This window comes from Echinops telfairi, unplaced genomic scaffold, assembly GCF_000313985.2.
Source record: "Echinops telfairi isolate 266 unplaced genomic scaffold, ASM31398v2 ScPeMD7_7400;HRSCAF=8409, whole genome shotgun sequence".
In the NCBI taxonomy this organism is placed as follows: domain Eukaryota; kingdom Metazoa; phylum Chordata; class Mammalia; order Afrosoricida; family Tenrecidae; genus Echinops; species Echinops telfairi.
In genome coordinates, this window is record NW_022111300.1 from 10272479 (window position 1) to 10283399 (window position 10921).

At 46.3% G+C, this 10921-nt stretch overlaps 1 protein-coding gene across 1 annotated transcript in view; it reads right to left on the reverse strand.

Annotated features, from left to right (window-relative positions):
• Positions 1–10750, reverse strand: part of OSBPL1A (oxysterol binding protein like 1A) — a 244562-nt gene extending 233812 nt beyond the window's left edge. The window contains exon 1 of the mRNA XM_004702913.3: positions 10677–10750. The gene's annotated coding sequence lies outside the window, so the exon portion shown is untranslated. The remainder of the gene's footprint in view (positions 1–10676) is intronic.
• Positions 10751–10921: the final 171 nt, after the last annotated feature.

The window sequence follows — 10921 nt, forward strand, 5'->3', positions numbered from 1 at the left end:
GTATATAAAGTAGACAACTGTTGGATATGGATTAGAGCCAAAACCCAAACTCACTGCTCTGAGTCAATTCTCTGTAGGGCAGGATAGAGCTGACCCCGTGGATTTCTTTACAGGAGCAGAGAAATGTATCTTCCACCCTGGGAGAAGCAGGTGCATTTGAATTGTTGACCTTTGGGTTACCAGCCCAAGTGGTAAGGATATAAGATAATGGGACAGGGCATGGGGGTAGGAGGAAGCCACCTGTTAGACTATGGAGTCCTCATGACTGAAACTAGGTGACTCTGTGATCATAATGAGACACGATGAGGAAAAGACTATTCTGTAATTATCTCTGAGCATAGATAAAGCCAAGGACTTTGCAAGCCACTACAATGGTCCAATGCCCCTCTGTTCCAACTGATATGAGTGAATGCAGTTTCTTTATCGAGTGCAGTTTTAGGCCTACACCACTACTTCTGAGATCAGATACATTAAGAAACTCCAACTTAGAAATGCTCTTCTACTGTGAGAGTCTTCAATCCAAAGCAAATCCCTCTTCATCGAGGAGATTCCAACTCATAGCAACTCTATAGGACAGACTAGAACTGCCCTTGTGGGTTTCCAAGACTGTAACTCTTTACTGGAGTAGAAAGTCTTATCTTTCTCCTTCAGAGCATCTGGTGGTTTCAAACTGCTGACCTTGTGGTTAGCAGCCCAATGCATAACCACTCCGCCATCGGGGTTGACTCTGCTCCCCCTCCAATCCCCAACACAAGCCTAAAACACTCTAACAAGCCTCCCATAGCACTTTCTTACCGAGCTGTTCACCTTAACCGTGCTGTGTGCTCGCCCTTGCTGCCTCAAGCATCAGTACACTAACACTGTCGGGTTATTAGGGTCTTCCTGTGCCTTGATTATGGGCATCAGCCAGAGGGAGTGGGGGGACTTAATTAGGGTGATTGGGCTGTTGAATATGGAAGGTGTCATCTGTGCTGAGAACTGACAGGTAGCAAGACAGACATTTGAATACCTGGTATGCATATCCAAATTGTGAAGAGCAAACAGGACAACTTCATGGAGAAAAATTACCAGTTGTGTTTTATGAAAACAGAATTCTCTTACCCACGACACTCAAAGCTATCTTGCTCAATGGGGTTAGATATGTATGCGCTGATGGGCAAATGTGGTGAGGAAGGCTGATGGTGCCCAGCTGTAGAAGGATATAACATCTGGGGTCTTGGAGGCTTGAAGGTAGACAAGAGGCCATCTAGCTCAGAAGCGGCAAAGCCCACATGGAAGAAGCACGCCAGCAGCCTGTGTGATCATGAGGTGTCGAAGGGATCAGGTATCAGGCATCAAAGAACAAAAAATCATATCATTGTGAATGAGGGGGAGTGCAGGTTGGGGACCCAAGGCCCATCTGTGGGCAACTGGACATCCCCTTACAGAGGGGTTTCGGGGAGGAGACGAGCCAGTCAGGGTGCAGTGTAGCAACGATGAAACATACAACTTTCCTCTAGTTCTTAAATGCTTCCTCCCTCCCACTATCATGATCCTGATTCAACCTTGCAAATCCGGCTAGACCAGAGGATGCACACTGGTACAGATGGGAACTGGAAACACAGGGAATCCAGGACAGATGAACCCTTCAGGACCAGTGGTGAGAGTGGCGATACCGGGAGGGTGGAAGGAAGGTGGGGTATTAAAGGGGAACCGATTACAAGGATCTACATATAATCTTCTCCCTGGGAGGCGGACGGATGGCAGAGGAGTGGGTGAAGGGAGACGTCAGACAGTATAAGATATGACAAAATAATAACTTATAAATTATCAAGGGTTCGTGGGGGAGGGGAAAAGGTGAGGAGCTGATACCAGGGGCTCAGGTGGAAAGAGAACGTTTTGAGAATGATGATGGCAACAGGTGTGCAAATGTGCTTGACACAATGGATGGATTGTGATAAGATGTACAAGGCCCCAATAAAAAGATTTTTTAAAAAAAAGAAGAAGAAACGGATAGCACCACAACAGAACCAACTGATCTAATGAAAAGACTAAGAGAATACTATTAAGAACTGTACTATATCAATAAAACTGCTGTTAAAAAAAATGTGCTGAAACAATATCTAGCTATCCTTCACGCTGTAACTGTCTGAAGTAGTGTTTTATTTATACCTAACTGTTTCAAGGTGACTAGGCTCACTGAGACCACTATTCATCATAACTTCCCATTGAAATTTATTTTTTCAGAAAATAATCAGAATTAACAAACATTCTGCCTTTAAAATTACTGAACGTATCCTGCTTCCAAGACTGAGGAACATATCCTGTTTCCAAAACTTCAGAGATCTTATAGCTATGACTCATTGACCTTGTGATTGTCTTAAAGTGTTTAGCAAAGTTCTGGTTACGGTTGAATATTAATAATATTTAAACTGATACTTTTTCCTTTTTTCCTAAATGTCAACGAATCAGAAATTTGGTTCCAAGTTCCTGCTTACTCTGTGTATGAGAACTTTAAGAATTCTAATTTAATTGGAACTCTCATTAACTTGGTAAAGGACACATTGAAAATTTTCTATTAAACCTGAATGACAATCTGTTATGGCGTTCTGGCTTGTTGTTTTTGACATGTGTGTTTTATACATTTAAAAATGTACCTTATACATCTCCTTTGAACATTGATTTTGTGGTAAGGGAGGAAACTAACCCTATTTCCATTTACTAATATTATTAATGAAGAAAAACTTCTAAAGAAAAAGAAGTTTGAGGTGTCATGTAAAGAGGGGAGGAAGTCCTGAATGGAAGAGGCATGCACTGAACTAGAACCTAGAGTAAACTGGCATCCTTTGCCTTCCTGAGACCTCTCATACTAACTTCCAGCCAGAATCCTGGTCTTTCTTGGCTGTAACCCAATCGTTGCTAATGTTTTAACAGATAATTAAAAGCAGAACTGACGACTACCCTTTGTATAAGTATATTCATTAAAAACAGGCTCGTTGAAGACCCAAATACTAAAAAGTTAGAGTTAGTGTTTTTGGAAGTGGGGATTCATGCCATGGTATTGGACCAGAAACAGACATAATAATGACCCAGAACTACTACCCGAGCACTATGATGTTATTAAATACAGTCCAAGCCACTGCTTAGGCTTTCTACTCCAATAGAGTTACAGTCTCAGAAACCCACAGGGGCAGTTCTGCCCTGTCCTGTCGGGTTGCCATGAGTCAGCATGGCCTAACTTGCACAGTAAGCTATGAATGTCCTGAGAAATGTAATATAACATAAAATTAAGAAGCCAGTTGACCACACACTAATTTCTGTGGGATACAGATATGGACACATTTCTCTGGTGATCACTGAAGTACACAGCACCCCCCTTGGGCCTGGGGAGTAGTTCATACTGCAGGAGCCCCATTCTTCAGAAATGGGAGGTGGTCAATTCTTCGGGAGATGAGTTCTACCGCCACACAGCAGGAATTGCCCTCCAGTTTCCGTCAAAGCCCCTGATCAGGACACATCTTTGGTACCGCTATTTCTTCCAGCTACTGTTTATACAATTGTCAGCTAATCTCTACAGGCAGCAGTATTATTTATAGGGATATTAGGACATTAAGGATTTCCTCCTTTGTCTAATTACTTGCTAATCTTGTCTCCTGTTTCCTTAACAGCGCTTCTCCACAGATCTCATCCTTTAATATCCTGCATTTTAATCTTTCTTTGTAACATTCATCACTTTTCTTGACCATGAAGGGCCCAACTGTTGTCCAGATGTATGAGTGGCACAAAGAGAGACTGTAGCCTTGGCATTCTTTGTCCTATAGCTGGCGACATGGGCTTTCTACATACTGCGGCCGTTAGTAATAGTGTACCAAGCTGGCTCATTCACATTTTGTTTCTTGAATATTTTAAGGACACAATTTGGAAGTGAAATATTTTAGTATAGATGCTACTGCAACTCAATGCCATATAGCCAAATGTTACAGTGCATACTCAAGCAACATGATGCATGTATCAGACTGGGTCCTGGAGGAACCTCAATGAGAGAAAGAGAACGATTTCTCAAACAAACCAAGCTCGCTGCCATCGAGTCATTTCTGACTCACAGTGACCCTTAGGACAGAGTAGAACTCTGCTGTGGGCTTCTGAGACTGTGAATCTTTATGGGAGTAAGAACGTCTCATCTGTCTCCCGAGCAGCGGCTGGTGGTTTCCAACTGCTGACCTGAGGTCAACCCAACACGCAACCTATTATGCTGCCAAGGCGCCTACAATAGAGGGTCACTGTGAGTCAGAACAGTGAGAGAACCCGATTTGCTTACATGTCCAAGAAGTGTACTAGGAGCAACACCCGAGAGAGAATGTGGTGAGAGCCCCAAGAGGCTCAAAGTCACCAGGCAGGTGCCAATCTGATTCCCAGGTCCAGGAGAAAGGAATGGTTGGAAAGGAAGCAGGACGATGATGAGGAGTCGTGCCAAGGAAGGTTCAGTGGGGTTTTCGGGGAGCCCTGGAATCCAAGTCACCCAACAGAGGGGTGTCCCTCTTCAGGGATGGGCTGGCCTTACTGACTGCACTCTTGGCTCAGAAGTTGGTCTCAGTGCCAACAGGGGAGGTTTGAAAAATTCTCGGAAAAAGGAATTAAACAGGAATGTAATTTTCCTATGAACATCTTGCTGCCCCCTCACAGATTTCCAAGCACAGTATCTGGGGACCTCCATCGATGACCCTTATATAAGACTTTCAAGTTTTAGTGTGCATACAAATCGTCTGGGAATCTTATTAAATGCAGAATCAGTATGTCCAGAGTGGGGCCTAGGATTTGCACATCTCACATGCTCGAGATAATAGGATTTTATTGGTCTACACATCTCACTTTGCATAGTAAACTCTTCATGAATACTCAGAATCGGCTTCAAATCATCTGAATCGGCTTATGGAGAACCTTTCTCAGGTTTAATCTTTCATTTCCTATCTGCTCTCCCCGTTGCAAGGAGCCCTGGTGGCATAGCAGGCTGTACCTTTCAATGCTAACCACAAAGTCAGCAGTTCAAACTCACCCACAGCTCCTTGCGAGAAAGATGTAAAGACTTAGGCTCTGAAACCCAAGGGGGCAGTTCCACTCTGTCCTGTAGGGTCAATGAGAGTTGGGATGGCCTTGATGGCAGTGAATTCTAGAGTTGAGGTCAGGTGTACACAGTTCCAAGTTAGGTCTTTCCATCCAAATAACACATGCCCTGCTTGCTTCTAACAGCACAGCTGTCAACTCCCTCTTGTCACACCGCTGCACAACCCTTTACGACCATTTCTATACATTTTCACATGGGCATTCATTTTTGGTACCGAGAGGGCTAGCAGGTTTTGGTTCTCAGTGATTTCAGTAACATTCTCTTCACCTTTCAAGTATTTTTTTTGGACCATTTGCTTTTAATTTAAGCAAAACCAGTTTCAAAGCCTCTCTTGCAACCCAATTTAGCCCCAAGGTCCATGCTGCATACAAATCCTCCTACAGCCAGTCAGCCTATCTCCTTTCCAGGTGTTGACCTTGACAGATTAGGCCATGTGTGTCTCCCCCCAGGTGGCACCCCTGCGGTGTAGTAGTTGAGCTGCTAACCACAAGGTCAGCAGTGTAAAACCACCAGCCTTTCCACAGGAGACAGATGGGGCTTTCTACTCCATAAAGAGTAGCCCAGAAACCCACAGGGCCACTTCTACCCTGTCTCTCAGAGTCGCTGTGCGTTGGAAACGGCTTGATGGCCATGAGTGTCACTGAGATCACCCAGGGGGACGGAAGACTTCCACAGTTGTTCTACTACCACGGGACTGTCCATCCATCCGGACGTGCCTCCTTTCCTTAGGCGTTCTGGTTGGCGCAAACGATTCAGTGCTTGTCTACGGGTCAAAAGATTGGTCTTCTGGACCTGCCCAGAGACACCATAAAAACCCCATGGTGCTCAGATCTACTCTGCACAGAATCACAAATAAATGCCCTAACTTGCTCTAGCCAATGACTTCTCTGTGGCTCTTGGCTTCATTCCCTGCAGGTATTGCGGTGTCTCTTGAGGTGGATGAATTGGCCTTTGGGTTCTGGTTCTGAGTGAGGCTGATTTGACTAAGAGGGATCACCTGGGGACTCAATGCTGACTTAACCCGGGGAGGAGGTGGTGAGGCCAATATAAGCCTGGGAGGAGGCTCGCTGGAGCTTCTGCCTGGGGAGTGTGAACGTTCTGTTCTCTTAGGGAACAGTCTGTCCCTGGGAGGCATGGAAGCTTTGTTCTGTTCTGAAGAACACTAACTCCCCACCCCCACCCCCATCTAATCCTTGTCTCTGTAGGGAGGGGTCAATCCAGGGGATAAGTAGATAGAAAATTCTTCAGAAGAGACCCTGGGCCCTGCAAAGGACAGAGCCGAGAGACACAGAGGCAGAGCCCAGCAGAAAGCAGAAGCTGGTGTTGACCGCTGCACAGAGCAGGCTGAATTAACTATAACTTCTTCAAGGCAGTGACAACTCTAGAAGCAGCAGAGACCGGAATTGGGCCCCTGCAGGCACAGAAGCCCCACCCAATGCACAAGGGAGCCTGTCTGAGCCAAGAGGGGCTGCCCGGCACCCAGGTGTGGGCAGAAGGTCTGGAGCTTGGAGTCCTTGTCCTCAACCTTGGGTGTCGTCCATGTAGAGGCTGACCTCAGAGCATTTCTGCTTCATGACGAGGCTGCTACTCGAGAGCTGGACCGGCCACGAACCTGCCTGACACCAGTAACGTAAGAATGAAAAGACTTTCCACCATGAATCTGTTAATAGAGACAACACTGCCCTCTGCTTACGGCTTGGTGCTCTCCCATTCTGGGGGCGTCTGTGTGCACTGGCACTGCCGGGATGAATGTGGTCTTCTCATTAGTGAAGAACCCAGCAGGCGCCATCCTAATACATTTGTCTGGTTTAAGCCACCTGTGAGCGCATGGCATGTGGCAGACAGTGGTGCTCACACTTGTGTCTCAAACCACGGGATCTTTTCTTCAAGGAAAGCTTGCCCGGGGCCCAGGCTGCGGGCCGAGCTCAGGAGGAGATGAAATTTGAGGTGCCCAGGGACCTATCCTGTACTTTTACACATTCTCTTGGCAGCTGTGGGGAGCACGTGATGGCTCTGAAGGATGAGAAAGACATGATCAGACTTGAACTTTTGAATGATCGGGGCATAGAGGATGATGTGAGCAAGGTTCTGGAGGAGGGACGGGCTGTCAGAAAGACCAGGGTAGAGGATTTAAGGGCTTTAAGTGGTGCCATTGGGGCATCAGAATCATCAGAACATGGTGCCTGGGTTTGGGGGCTGTACAGCACGTCTCCCAATGTCAAGCCTGAGCTACTGTTGAAGCCGGGGGTGCTGGGGCTGCAACCATGGAGTGGGGCAGACAGGAAGAACAGGTTTAGAAAGAAAGACAAAGAGGTCAGTTTGGAACAGAACTCCATTTTAGGGAGACATTTGGCCAAATGGATGTGAGAAGCAACCTATCCTGGCTTCCCAGGGATATGTTAAAATTTGCAGACCATTCTTAGCCTCTGTTGAGAAATGATTAATATGCGCTACTCAAAGTGCACGCTAAGTCTCTAAAAGTTGAATTGTCTATAAAAATCTCGATTTCTCCCACTGGGTTCTCCCGAAAGTGGGTGGGTTGCTGCACATGTGGCTGTAGCCATCACTGCTGTCCTTCTCTCTTCAAAGGGCTCTTCGATTGTCTGGGTTTGGTGCCTTATTGATGGTTTTATGAATCTGGCCACATGTTTGAGCAGGTCAACGAGGGAGGATTTTGGTGTCTTTTGGAGGGGAAAATGTAATTTGCTTTTCAAGTTAGCCCAAATGAAGACTTATTCGAGCTCTCATTAGGAGGCAATAGGAATAGTAAACTAGCCTAATCTGCAGTGGGTAAAATGAGCTGGGTTACTGTGAGGTATGCAAACAGGGAGCTACTGTGCAGTCCACTGGACATGCTGTGCTGTACTGCAACCAGGGGTGCTTGAGCTTTGCCCACGCACAGCCCCCTTTCACTGGAGACATTTGCAGCACAAACAAGTGCTACCCAAAACACCTCCAAGTCACAAGGTATTTGATTTTGAATTAATTTTTGGTGTTTGCACCTCAGAAACCTTTTTATTGTTGCCGATTTTTTTTAGATACACCCCCTCACCCCCTGCCACCCCATTCAAATAAGGGATTTTCACCCACAGCCCACACAGGTTTGGTTAAATAGTTAAGCCATACGGTACAATGCTTACATGCTGTTTGGGTATGGTGGCTTTTGAATCAGGGTTTAAACTCCATAAGGGGCCACTGGGAGGCAAGAACAATTGGTTGAGACTTCCCGTCCATAAGCAACATTTCAGCCAGAGCAGCCTAATCTGTTTAACAGAAGTTTTGGACAGAAGCCAGGGGGAGGGAAGGACAGCTCGGTAAGATGGACCGCTACCCTGGGTTAGGATGGTAATTGTGGAGGAGTGCACGAGGCCAGCCCCCTCAGAAATCCTGGGCAGTCTCCACCTGGAACACAAAGACCACATCCATTGAAGTCACCGCAGCATAAACTCGCACTCCCATTTGGTTGGAAGAGGGATCTTGAAACTATTTTTCCTCAAGAGGAAGAATACATACACTGTCCCAAGCAAGTAATTCACAAACAAATGGAAAAGGGGGGAAAGAGGATGTGATTTACAAAGGACTGGAGCTCTTTATCCCTCTCCTGGTGCCAAAAAGAATGTGCACTAGCAGATGGATGGAGGCGATCATAAGAAGTGTGCAAGTCGCTAAAAGTGAGGTTGGAGGCAATGAACTACATATGATCCTTAAGTGGCTTGGCTACATTATTTTTCGGCACATGTTCTCTCAATCTCTTTTCTACCATTCAACTAGCTGACCTTCTAAAACGTAATTCAAACAGTCCTTTCAAAAAAAGGCCCATATAACAGAGAAGGTCTATCTTTGTGCTACCAACACAAAATAGAGCTTACACCTAGTCAATTTTTATTGGTAACTTACTTTTGTCCTCACTGATCTTAGCTTGTTGAAAGAAGAGCAAGGTATTTGATGTGTGCGTCTCTAATGTTTAGTACAAGGAGCTCTGGTGGTGATGTGGGCTACAAGTTGGGTTGCTTACCACAAGGTCAGCAGTTCGAAACCACCAGCCATCCCTGCCATCCCTCGAGAGGCAAAATATTTCTGCTCCCTTAAGAATTTACAGCCTCAGAAACCCACAAGGCCGGTTCTACTCTGTCCTATTAGGTGCCTTTGAGGAGAATCAGCCTGAAGACAGTGAAAGAGAATGTTTGGCATAATAAAAAATAAGAAAACTCATTGCCATCAAGTTGATCTGGATCCTATGGGACAGGGTAGAGCTTCCCCTGTGAGTTTCCACGACTGTAACTCTATAAGGGAGTAGAAGAAAGCCTTGTCTCCCATAGAGCAGTAGGTGGTTTCAAACTCTTGACCTTGTGAATCGCAGCCCAATGCATAACCACTAAGCCACCAGGGCTCCTTCTTAGCACAGTAAGAACTTCATAAATGTCTGTTGGATTAATAAATTCACAGGGCTTATACTTAGGATCCTATCAAATAAGTACATATGGAATTCTTAACAGGTACTTAGGTAACATACTCCTGCTTTATGGGAGAACCTTTAAGGGGAGCCCGAAAAAGACCAGGAGAAAGAGAAGCGGAGGGTTCCTTGGGTGGTATAAATGGTTAACATGCCGAGCTGCTAGCAGACAAGCTGGAGGGTGAGTCCACCCAGAGGGAGGCAAATCCCCCCAAACCCACTGCCACGGAGTTGAAATCAGCTCACAGTGACCCTATGAGGAAAGACCTGGAACGATCTACTTCAGAAAAATCCGCCATTTGAAAACACCACGAGGCTCACAGGGCGACTCCAGAACGCCTGAGGTGACTAGGAATCGGAACAGACTTGACCACCCCTGGTATTATCCTAAGGATGCAGAAAGAAGCACGTAGTATCTCGAGTTTTTTCTACTTGTGAGGTTAGGAAGTGTGGTAAGAGAAGATGGAATGCTTGCATGGGAATTCTTTCTCGGTGAGGTAAGTGAAATAAGTCACCACAATATATTGAGTGGGGGGCGGCGTAAAAGTGACACAAACTGATTGAAAGGTTTTGCCCAATTTAACAAAGATCCTTACGGTGACGAGCATAATTAGTGTCGCATGTGAACGCTGTTTCATAGGTTTACCAAAGGCGCCCTTCATCGTGGCTTGTGTTTTCGGCTGTTAATAGCAAGACCAGTTGTTGGAATCCAACCAGCTGCTCCACGGAGAAGGGGGAAAGATGTCTGCTCCCAAAAAAGTTAGAGCCTCGGAAACCCTAGGGAGCAGTTCTACTCGGTCCCATCGGGTCCCTCTGAGTCTGGGTCAACTCCGATCGATCGCTGTGGGTGGACCGTCTTAAAACGCCAGCGAAAGCTATCGCAGGACAACCGTGGGTGAACACGGGTTTCCCGCGCGCATTTAAATTTGTTGCCTCATCTCACCAGTTATCTTTCTTTTCTTCCTCGTCAATCAAGCCCATCTTTGTCAAAACCATACAGAGTAACTGTTCACAGGTAAGCAACAAAACGAAACGAAGCAAAGCAAAAGAAAACACCACCCCACCCCCCAAAAGAGAAAAAAAAAAACCCAAACCAAACCAAAAAAAAAAACAAAACCCTGCCTTCAAACGCAGACGAGTGTGGGGTCGTAGACCGCGGTCGGGTCCCTTCCTGGGACTTGGTGGTCAATTCGACTCTCGAACGTACGTCTCCGAGGGGGACGATGGTACAGAGGCGGCCACCTCGCGCAAGCCGAAGGTCCCAGCCCCGGCGAAATTCCAGGACACCGAACTTGGAAGGCGTCTGCGCACAGAACCCTTCGCTCGCGAAGGGAGGGAGTGTGGGCATGAAGCCCGGGCAAGTGGCC